Below are 12363 nucleotides of genomic sequence, written 5' to 3' on the forward strand. Positions count from 1 at the left end.
TCATGTGCGACTTTAACTAGAGCCCGCCGTGGTGTAGTGGTTAGCGTTCTGGACTTAGCCGTTCTTGACGAATACCGATGGAGTAAGCACCATCGGTATTCGTCAAGAAGGGCATCCCGAATATAAAAGGCTCAAGCCAAAAATCGCAATCAGGGAAAAACCCAAATGAAACAAACAAACGTGCGAGTTTAACTGGGAAAAAAAAAAAGATTTTTCACTTCAAAGAGCCAGCTCACACTGTTCACTTCAAAGAGCCAACTCCACAATTCGTTTTGTTGGTGACGGACATATCACTAGTTCCTACTAACAGGAGTGAAGATACTGCATACGTTGCCAGGTAGGAAACAGAAATAACACATTACCGTTTAAGCACAGACCAGTAAATAATGGCGTAACAGAGAAAAATCAAACCCAAGAGTCCAACCAGTTATGACACGGATAGGCCAAATCAGTGTCTTTTTTTTATATTGAGCCACCGTGGTGTAGTGGTTAGCATTCTGGACTTCGGAGCAAATGCCCTGGGTTTGAATCTCCACTAGTAAGCGTCATTGGTATTCGTCAGGAAGGGAATCCGGAATATAAAGTGCTCAAGCCAAGAATCAGTATGCGGATCAAAAGATCTTCTGTGATGACTCCTAAATCAGGAAAAAAGCGTAAAGAAACAAACGAAAGTGTCTTTTTGTAATATTTAAGGCAGGACGGAGGCTCCAGTGGTCAATGATATACAGTCCAATCACCACACTTCTTATTGGATTTGAGTGTTGTATGACCTAGACATGGTATTGATCCCTGGGGCAGGTTTGGTCCGCGAATGATCATTTGACCTTTGCTGGAAAGGCAGTTTTAGTGTTTTTGAACTGATGCTATCAAGCATCACAGAATTCCAATCCTTGGGAAGAATTCAGGGTCAGGGCTCTCGTCGGCGCCACAACAACAACTCCCGCGAACGCTCCAGACACTCCCCTCATGCACAGTAATGACTTTTTGCTTCTTTGGTGAGATTTATGCATTTCAAATGCGGCCATGTTGTCTTTTAACAATCCCGGAATGACACAACAGAACACGCGTCATCTTTACCAGCTGACAGACGGCGACGGCAAAATGCAGCATCACTCTGCCGAAAGGTCATTTGCCTCATTGGTGCACTGTCAGTGGTAATTACTTTGCTTTGAGCCTGAGAACAAACAACAGTATATTTGTGTTTGTATGTGCTAAAAATGCAAATGAAGGAGAATGGAGGGAAATGTAGCTCAACATTAGAATATCTCCCTAATTTGTTTTTGGCTCATTAGGCCGGATCCTCCCCAAACACACAGCCCTCATGACTAGATTAGAAATAAATTGCTTAGCCCTTTAGCCACAATGAATGAAGAGAATAATCACTGTTAGACATGCCGCAGGATAAATGACATATATGATGACAGCTTTTTCTATCAGCAGAATGGAGGCCGTATTAATAAGTCCATGCTGACCCAAAAGCACCCAGTTGAGACTAATCCATTTATTCCCTGCTCATCACCAAACTGCCCCCATCTGGAATAAATGGGCAAATACAGTAGCAGTAGTACTGTTATCTTGGAGGTATGATAATCACAGACTGCTTCACAAAATCACAACATATGTTGGGATTCTTGTATGAACCGCAGCTCCCCACAGCACTCATGCAACCCTAGCCAATGTTGCCACCGCCACTGTACTTTCCAGCCATTTTGACAACGATGGGTTTGGGTTGAATCATTTTATACATTCATTCATTTTCTACCGCTATCTATCCTCATGAGGGTCGCAGGGGTGCTGGAGCCTATCCTAGCTGTCTTCAGGCGAGAGGCGGGGTACACCCTGGACTGGTGGCCAGCCAAGAGTCACCAACCGACACAAATTTAGCCATATATACTTAGTCAAAATAACTCTATGTCACAACATAACACAAAAACTGGTTGTTTTAAATGAAAACACTTTTTTCACAAATACAACACCATGAATTATTTACAATTTTCACTTCTCCCGCCTCTTTTTGCCTTCCTGCCCCCAAAAACCCCATAAAAGACATGTGTGTATATATATATATATATATATATAATATATATTGATCAAATCTTCAAATTTGAGCAAAACATGATAATAGAAATATTCATTCATTCATTTTCTACCGCTTATCCTCACAAGGGTATGGGCGTGCTGGAGCCTATCCCAGCTGTCTTCGGGCGAGAAACCCTGGACTGGTCGCCAGCCAATCACAGGGCACATATAGACAAAACAACCATTCACACTCACATTCATACCTATGGACAATTTGGAGTGGCCAATTAACCTCGCATGTTTTTGGAATGTGGGAGGAAACCGGAGTACCCGGAGAAAACCCACGCATGCACGGGGGAGAACATGCAAACTCCACACAGAGATGGCCGAGGGTGGAATTGAACTCTGGTCTCCTCGCTGTTAGGCCTGAGTGCTAACCACTCCCCTTCGAGCAGCATGGATAGTGGATAGTAAATCTGCACCACTCTCAAGTATATCCGAGTATACTTTCTAAAGTATCAGCTAGTTTGGTTTTTGACTTTCCAGTCATGCAAATGCTGCTAAATACAATTGAAAGTCTCCTCACATCTGCTACCAGAGGCAAATACAAGTAAAACATCGGCCTTCATTGCTGCGCTCGAGCTTTTCAAACCACATGATTTTTGCTCATCCAAGCGTTTCTTTACATTGAGTGTCTAATAACACAGAGTAGGTCACAAATGAAAGCTTGGTCTTCTATGGATTTTTGGGGCTATTAGCCCCCCCGAAGGCATCCTTTCGTCCTGCTGGTTCTGCGGATCTGCACGGTAAAAGTACTTGGGAATGCATTTGATTCTCCTCCACATCCAACAAACTGTGCTACATTAAAAGTCAGACGGGGTGCGCTCAGCTTCTATTAGATGTGGTCCACTGCCAGTATGGAGTTACTTGACCACAGGGATAGTCAAATTGAGGACTTGGTATCATGTAACTGTTAAATGTTGTCTTAACACAAGCAGTGGTATAGAAGTTAAAATGATGTTCTCCGAGTCTTCCCAGTCAGACTATTTCACCAATGTGAGTCGAGGTGCTGACAGCAAAATAATTTTCTTGGACTGGCTTGAACGAAGCGTTGTAACGTCCTGCTGGTCTTGAAGCTATTTATAAAACCTCTTCAGTCTGACAAGGAAATTTCCTGAGGAAAAAAATAATAAGATACCTCAATTCAATACAATAGCGGCAGTTTTCTCCAGTAAGGTAGCTTTTTCTGGTATGTCATCGTTCTTTTTTCCCCACTGTTCGAGTCAATAAGAAGGGAACAATCAGCAGTAGCGATGAAGAGAAAACACTCCATCCACAGTTATTAAAAAATGGTAGCACTTCCTTTGATGTGCCGGTCCAAATGGTCGCCGCCCCGTCGCCAGCTTTCACATTTCTATGACACCTGAGCAGAGAGCGCAGAGAACCGCTAACATGGACCCGTGAGAGTTGTGTTTTTTTTCATGTGGCCGCCGCACGAGGCCCGCAGCTCTGACACCATTGACGGTTATTTCAAGTGTGCTGACGTGGGGGGACTTTGGAGGGAACGCCAAGCGGTCCCTATTTCGGAGCATATGTTGGAATTTGTAGAGGTAGAACAGCCTTTCATTGCTGTCAGCGACACATTGATTGCGAACCTCTATTCCAAAAATATTGTGATGAAGTGCTAGAGGAAAAAGATGGTCAGTTAATGAGTTAATGTGGCCAAGACTATAAATTGAATGTCAGTGCTAGAAGATGTTGTTGATGTTGATGGCTTCATAGCAATCTCCAAATACCATGCAAATATGGGCTCAGTATGGAAACAATACGACCTAAAATTAGAGCAATATACTGGATGCTTTGTCAGCAGTGATTCCCAAAAAGGACCAGTTTTCAGTGGGACGCGTGACCTGTACTACATTCAATGTACAATGTACATTCACACATCCACACTCATACTACAGTATCATTCATTCATTCATTCATTTTCTACCGCTTTTACCTCACGAGGGTCGCGGGGGCGCTGGAGCCTATCCCAGCTGTCTTCGGGCGTAAGGCGGGGTACACCCCGGACCGGTCGCCAGCCAATCACAGGGCACACATAGACAAACAACCATTCACACTCACATTCACACCCATGGACAATTTGGAGTCGCCAATTAACCTAGCATGTTTTTGGAATGTGGGAGGAAACCGGAAACCGGAGAAAACCCACGCATGCACGGGGAGAACATGCAAACTCCACACAGAGATGCCCGAGGGTGGAATTGAACTCTGGTCTCCTAGCTGTGAGGTCTGTGCGCTAACCCCTAGACCACCGTGCCGCCCACTACAGTATCAGTGTTTTTAAAAATTAATTATAGTTACTAGTTACTGCTCAGAAAAGTAACTGAGTTACTCCACTAGAAAAGTAACTAGTTACCAGTAAAATAACTATTGCCCCGCCCACAGCAAAGACGGGTACCATTACAGAATTTTGCATTTATTGCAGTCGACAGGTGTTTGTGTGGGTTTGAGTTGCTCACACAAGATGTGGAAAAGTTTTTTTTTTTTCCGGGAACATAATGTACATTTTACCTTTTGACATCAACAAAGTTAAAGTAGTGTCTGTACTTCCATTTGGCAAATGCTGTTTGGCCGTGCTCTAAACACCCGCCCACCCAAGTTCTCTGGCTGAAAACGCAATGCTCTAAATACCCGCCCACCCAAGTTGTCTGATTGGCTGAAGACGCAATTTTACTAAACCGTAGCCAATCCTCGTTGCTTATGTGCTCTAAACACCCGCCCACTAAGTTCTCTGATTGGCTGAAGACGCAATTTTACTCAAATCTGAGCCAATCCTCATTGCTTATGTGGTTATCTCACCCCCTCCCTTGTCACGCTGCAACACTCTCACACTCTCACTGCACTGCAGATTAGTTATGAAGTTGGTGACATATTTTTAGGCGGCTGTCGAAAATGGTAACGGCGTTATGCTGACAGTAAAAGTAATTAGTTAGATGACCCGTTACTGAAAAAAGTAACGCCGTTAGTAACGCCGTGATTTTAAACGCTGTTATTCCCATCACTGTACAGAATATCTCACTCTCCTTGGGTCATGGCATCGATGTAACCCACCTGGTTCAGCCAGTCCACAACGCTAGCCATCAAGCCAGGCCAACGCCCGGCCTGTCGCCTCAACTTATGTACTATTTGACAGAAAAATAATTTCAGCTGCAACTTTCTTCATTTTATCACCAACTAACCTCACAGCAATCCCCAAATATGAAAATATGGCTTCTAATACTCAATTAACATGATTTCTACAACTACTCTGTGTGTGAATAACAAAATGCAGCATGTTGCATTTGTTTACCGTGATTGACAACCTCTGATTTGTGTTCAAGATGTATTTACTAATTTCCTTCCCCTTTGTATTATTTGAGGTTTGTTTGTGTTTTTGTTCTGTTTCGCATCAGTTCCGTCGAACTAATGCCTCAATCTCCCCTCCGCAGAATCTGGAGGGGAGATTGTTTATGAAATTAACATTCCTGGCCCTCGGTATAGAGGCACACAAATATACTTTGCTTTTTCTATCATCATGTTCCTGGTAATTTCACAGTCCACCAGTCAAGGGAGCACTCTCCAGCTGGTTGGGCTGGGTGTTTACGGCCTTTGCTTATGCTATTCAAAGTGGGGGTGTCATTTTGGATGTTTTTTGGCCTTCTCTTCCAACAAAGCATCTACTTGTGAAAGGACACAGAGATGCAAACAACTGCTTCTGCTTCGGCTCTTTTTCCTGAAGTCACAGCACATTAAATTAAGCAAAGGTCTGTTTTTGATTGTTTATCGTCCCTCTCACAATGGGTAATTCGACAAATTTTTCTTTATGATTTATGAGACGAGCCGACTCCCTGTCTTTTGTTGATGTTTCGCAGTTTCTAGTTTGTTTCCATGACAGTGCGGTGTGTCATTACAGAGCCATTAAAGGTAAAAGTACAAAACACAATAAACTGAAAAGGCTTCACTGATGTCAAACCGAAGCTCTGCATTGGATTGTGTTGGGGATGTGAAAAATGACTGTTACTTTCTGTGCGCATCTTTCTCTTCTGTGTTATATTAACCAAACAACAGCGACTGCAGCACCCAGATGTTATTTACTGGCAACTGGTGGTGTCCTTTCTGGGAAAGTCTTTGCTTCCAGTGCATCCTCCAATTCCTATGATAAATATGAAAAGACAGCAGCAGTAGAGGAAGTGGCTCACTTTCATGCTGGAGTTCTTTTGCAGAAAGGCTTTGGCAGCTCCGGGTGTCATCTTCTGGTTCTTCCATAGTTTTTTTTTTTATTAAAAAAACATATGAATCAAAACAGCAGACAGACATCACATCAGATTGACATCAACATGGATGAGAGTTCTCTGTTTGATAACCAGGCTTTCTGGTTCTGCCCTGCAGCAAGTGTTGGGGTCAATCAGAACCAGAGAATGTGATTCTTTCCATTCCATCCCTGGCAAACATCTGACAGATGTCAGACTAAATCGGCAGGTCTATGGCATTAACGTTAGTATGATCAGATTGGATGAAAGTTCCATGTCAAACTGCATCAGACCTGCGTCACTCCAACGTCATCTTCAGACTCTTCGTATTTGGACTAAGCTCTGTCCTGCACTTCTAATGATACCATAATGTGGGTATTGCGGCACTGAATGGTCTGGGTGGTAGAGTGGTAGTCTCCCTTAGTTCTAATTAAGGATCGACCGATACATCGGCCAGCCTATACGTATATCGGGACGATATTTGCGTTCTTTACTTGAATTGGTATCGGCCGATAGGCGCGTGGGTTCGCCGATGTATTTTTCCGCTGCATGATTTACAGGCATGCATCCACCGAGCAGCTTTGTGTTGCGGCAGCAAAAGCAGTATCGGCCACAAATATCGTCCCAAGCAAAATCGGTCATCGGCTAAGGATGATGGAAAAATAATGGTATCGGCAAAAACTTATCGGTCGATCCCTAGTTCTAACTATGAAACTGTAACTCGATCGATTGGCCACAGATCTGTATCGGCCGATATCAGTGGAAAAAGGACGGTATCAACATCGGCTGATACGTGCTTAAAAACACATATCCCCAGCACCAATCAGCGCTTTAGATTTCGATTGGTGCAGCATTTGGGGCACAGTGTGGTGAGTTTGAGGCTTGCGATGTGATCACCCGTCAGGCAGCGGCTAAAGCGCCGATGCCAACCCGCTGTACTTGCGACTGTGGTCAAAATTTGGGGATGAGTCCCCGCCTTAGTAAGGATTTGGGAGCACTTTTAGTGCAGGAGGAACTTTCATTGTGTGCGGGGCTGTGTCGGACTCCGGATGACGTGTGACGAGTGAACACTTGTCATCGGGCAGTACATTACACGGCAATATTCTAACGTGTACACTCTGACGTGCATCACTAAGTCAGTGAATGAGTTCTAAAATCAGAGGCGTCACAAGAGTTGTGTCCCATTTCCATAATGCAGCAAAGAGCGGCACGCTGGCCCGAGTTATGTCTCATTTACAGTGAAGTTATAGCTGGGTGTTATGAGCCGTACAGTGCAACACTGCGAGCGTACAGTCTGGCCACCTCCGACTGTGGCTCTCACTTATATACACACTCTTCTCAGAATGGCAGTTGGGCCAAACACGACCATGTGAGAGGGGAGGAGGGGTGCTTATAACTGATTTCTCCAGGCCTTTTATAGCCTGGTGCCCACGCGCCAGTGCCCTGCCCACCCACTGTCGAGGAAGTGTCAGCAGGCAGAATCCCAAACAATGGCCCCGTCAGGCCTTTCAAAGCCAGATTAACTCCCCTGACCCGCCTGTTTGGGAATTGGCAAGCCTGTGGCAGGCTGCTTGGGCAGGAGCAGAAGACCTTAATTGGACAACTTGCAAGTAGTGGTGGAGGGGTGGTGGAAGGAGAGTTGGCGGCAGTCACCTGCTCTTAGCCTTGTTTAGTTTTCATTATAGTGACACAAGAAGGAGTTACAGGCTTGACGCTTGCAGCTCTCAGCTCTTTGTAAAGCCTGAGTGCAGCCAGTAAAGACAAGAACAGCGCTCCATCATTTTTAAAGGTCCCCTATTATGCAAAATTCACTTTTTACTGATGTTTTGATGTGTCCCTAAAGCCTGTTTATGAACACTAAGAATGAGGACAATCCCGCCTCACTTGTTTGTTCATTTTGATTTTGATGTTCCGGGTTTACATGCTGTCATGAATATGCGTGCAAGATGGCATTGCGACATCCAAGCATTTGGATGCCAAGCATTTCATTGGAGGACAAGTGGCATAGAAAATGGATGGATGGTGCCGCAATGATGCCTCTCTCCACCAGTGGGAGCCAGGGGAGCACAGAGGGAGGCTGACATTATTGCAGCGCTCCTGCAGGCACCAGAGAATGCTTTGCATTATGGGAAAGCATAAAAAAAAGTATTTTTTCCTGTTATACTCTGGTACCTTTTAATATATTTTGTAGGTATAGCTTTTGAGCGTTAAGTTACAGTGTGATGATTTTAGCATTCTTTGTAAGATGACACCTTGACTCACTGTTGCATTATTCTATGTATATTATTATTTCATCATTTATATATATATATTATTATTATTATTATTATTATCATATTATTGTTAGATATTGACATTCTGTGGTTTCTAGTGGGTTGATAAGCTCATTGAGAGTGCACTGATAACCCCAAATTGACCATAGGTATGAATGTGAGTGTGAATGGTTGTTTGTCTATATGTGCCCTGTGATTGGTTGGGGACCAGTCCAAGGTGTACCCAGCTTGTCGTCCAGAGAGGGCGAGATGCCTCCTAACCCAAGTGAGGATAAGCGGCATAGAAAGTGGATGGGTGAACAATTGGAGACTCAAAATTGGGAGTGTCAAACCCGTGCCATTGGGGGCCGAGGGACTGCAGGCTTTCTTTCTTCTTTAGGTGATTTTAATGACCGACCCCTCCTTCAATTTGAGGAATGGAGCTCATCAATTAAATCACCTGCTGTCGGCCCATAGACATGAATGTGAGAGTGGGTGTTGTCTTTGACGTTTATCTATATTTATTGACTTGTTGCGGTACTTTTTTGTCAACTGTGACCTGAGATTGGAAGTGTAACAAAGAGCTTCAGCACTTCTCAGTGAGCCAAATAGGAAGTCAGAAAGGATTTGACTTTTTTGGCAGCTTCGGAATTCTCCCTTTCCTCCCCGTTTTGATTTACTTCCTCTGGTACAAGACAAAAATAAAGCCTGTGTTACTCAGGGGGATGGCTTTCAAAGTCATGCCAACCCTTTAATCACATTGTGGTACCAGTAACAATCATGCAAATACAAGTGTCAATAGACACTCTTGCCTATACTTATCCAGTGTATTGGGGCACTGAGATGTGAGGGTTTGGACATAAATCACTGTAAATGCTCCTCCGTACCCACCAAGTTCAGAGCACAATGTCATGATGCTCGGCTGTCTAATTACAGATCCCTTGTTACTATGAAAGGGCGACACCAGCTGATTTGTGACAAGAATACTCTCAGCCTTGTTATGGATTTTATTTTTATCCCACTTTGTATTCTATATGTACGAAACTATATCATACTAATATTTGGGGTGAAAACCCAAATGCCCTGTTCAGTAATACCTTTAGGTATCGTCACCATCACGTTCCTCTGTCGACTTACTGGACAAGCTTAAGTGCAGTTTCAGAAGCCTTTTTATGGTGACATAAATGCAGGAATGCACTTTGAAAAAACATGCTGAGGTTGCTAAGGTGAAAGAGGAAATGAAAACATATCAAAAAACATGCACTTTTGGGTTTATAAAGCACCTAGCCTACCGCTACATGTTACATAGGTTGGATTTATTAACATAAATCTTGCATGTTGTATCTGCAGTAGCCTACTGAACCAATTGTATTGTTTTTAAAACAGCAAATAGACACAATGAGCAGGTTTTATTGAAACGCATTGCTGTTATCATTGAACACATTGATATTGCATAATATGTGACCTTGACGGTGGGGGGGGGGGTTGTGCTGCAAACGCTAGTCAACAGGATGTATGGCCGCCACAGAGCAGAGAGGAACTCCCACCGACATCCCGCTGTCTTGTCACGCACACACAATCATAGGTCTTTCCTCCACATCCTTGGACCTTTGCAGAAAGCCCCTGAATAGTTGCTCCATGGGTCAGAGTGTACAATTAGATGACTGTCCTTGCCTCTCCACTCATTCCTCCTCCTCCTCGTCGTCAGTGTCACATAAATCAAAACATAGAGCATGATCCCCTCCAGCTGTTTTTCCTCTTATACGTAGTTTACAAGACAGTCAACATGTACAGTATTGCTTTTTGGGCTGCGTTTAAAGGGATTTTTAACAAGCAAGTAGACGTTAAAGATAATGAGATGTTGCACACTGAATGCTGTATGTCGGAGTGCATGTCCATAGAGCGGTATGGCATGGTCCTCACATCTGGGATGGTTGACACTTTGCCAGCTTCCAGGGCTGAGGGCCCTTTTTCTTTCAAACCGCCCTCTTTAATCAGATGACGGCGTTAAAAAGCTGACATTCCTAACGAGACGCCCAGCGCTAATGAGGGCCAGTCCGATGAACCCCAGGCCGGCCGCAGATGATGGCAATATGTGTTTATCAGATGAGCAAACAACAAGCTGTCCCTATTTACAGCCCGCTAGATGGAGGTTAAAAGCCATGTGTGTCTTTACCACACATTTAACATTAATGAGGCTTAAGCTAGTTACTGGAGGACACTTGCTTTATGTCTGCCAATCGCTTGTAACAGCAGTGTCCAAAATCCGGTTTGGGGACATTTGCACCCCAAAGCAAATTTTTTGTTAGCTCAAGGAATATTAAAACACACTCAGAGACAGCTTCTTTCCCAAAGCCATCACTGCAATGAACATAAATGAAAAATATGGATGTTGTATTTGTGCCCTGTGATTGGCTGGCAAACCAGTCCAGGGTGCACCCCGCCTCTCGCCCGAAAACAGCTGGGATAGGCTCCAGCACCCCCGCGACCCTCGTGAGAAAAAAGCGGTAGAAAATAAATGAATGAATGGATGTTGTATTTTAATGCATCTTTTACTCAACTCTATTTTTTATTTAGTTTTTCTTCACTGTAAAGCATCTTTGAGTACTCTGAAAAGTATTATTATTATTATTATTACTGCACTACTAAATCACACATCTCACTGTTATGTACAATAAGCTTCAAAATGTGCAATACAGGACTTATGTGCAATAAGATTCATTAATTCAAGTGAAATTCATGTACAATATGTGCAATTCTACATTTTGTTTACTGCAATTCTACATTTGGTTTACTGTATAAGTTATTGTTTTTGATGTACATATATTTACATTTATTCTGAACAGCACCTACCACTTTTTATATTTATATTCTTTTTATTTTTATTTTTTTCGTTTTTTTTTTTTCCACTTTCTACAAAATGCAGAATGGAGTTGCACTCAAATTTCGTATGCAATTGTCATGCCTGCCATTGCCTACCCCGCCTTCTCCTTGGAGACCCCGCCTCCTGCCTGATTGTGCTCAGGTGTCCCTCATCACCTAATTTCCTGCTGGCTATATATTGCCTCTGATTCCTCCTGTCTGGTGCAAGTTCGTTGTACTCTCATGTCTCGTCCTAGCATTCCTTGTGATCTCCTCGCCTGGTTCTCGACCCTCGCCTGCCTTTCGACCTCTCCTTCTGCCTGCCGCTCTTGGATACCTTTGCCTTATTGGACTGACTTCCTGTGTACCGACCCTCACCCGCGTGTAGAACCTTACCTCGTGTCGTGCCTGCCAATTCTGCCTTTGGGTCCTCCTTCCCACGTCCTGCCTTGACAGAACGAACTTGCCATCATGGACCCAGCGGAGTTGGAGTCTGTTCGACAGGCACTCCGGACGCAAGGACAGCGCCAGAGCCAGCAAGAGGAACAGCTTGCCGCTCTAGGCACGGCGTTGCAATCTCTGTCGGAGCGACAGGACGCCATGGCTGGGAATCTAGGCTCCCAGCTTAACTCCCTGCTATTGGCTCTTCAGCCCCCTGCTTAACCCGCGGCTCCAGTGGATCCAGCAGCGGCTCCGCTCCCTCCTCCGGTCCTGACTTTCGCCTTGCCGGCCGCCACGTGTCCACAGTTGTCACGGCCGGAGTGGTTCTCTGGCGAGTCGGGCGACGTACGCCCCTTTTTGACCAAGTGTGAACTCCATTTCGAACTTCAAGCCCCCGCATTCACGTCGGAACGTGCCCGGGTGGCTTTTGTGATCTCCCACCTCACGGGCAGGGCAGGAGCGTGGGCCACCACTTAATGGAGCCGTCGGTCCGC

The sequence above is a fragment of the Doryrhamphus excisus genome, chromosome 7, assembly GCF_030265055.1.
Source record: "Doryrhamphus excisus isolate RoL2022-K1 chromosome 7, RoL_Dexc_1.0, whole genome shotgun sequence".
NCBI lineage: Eukaryota > Metazoa > Chordata > Actinopteri > Syngnathiformes > Syngnathidae > Doryrhamphus > Doryrhamphus excisus.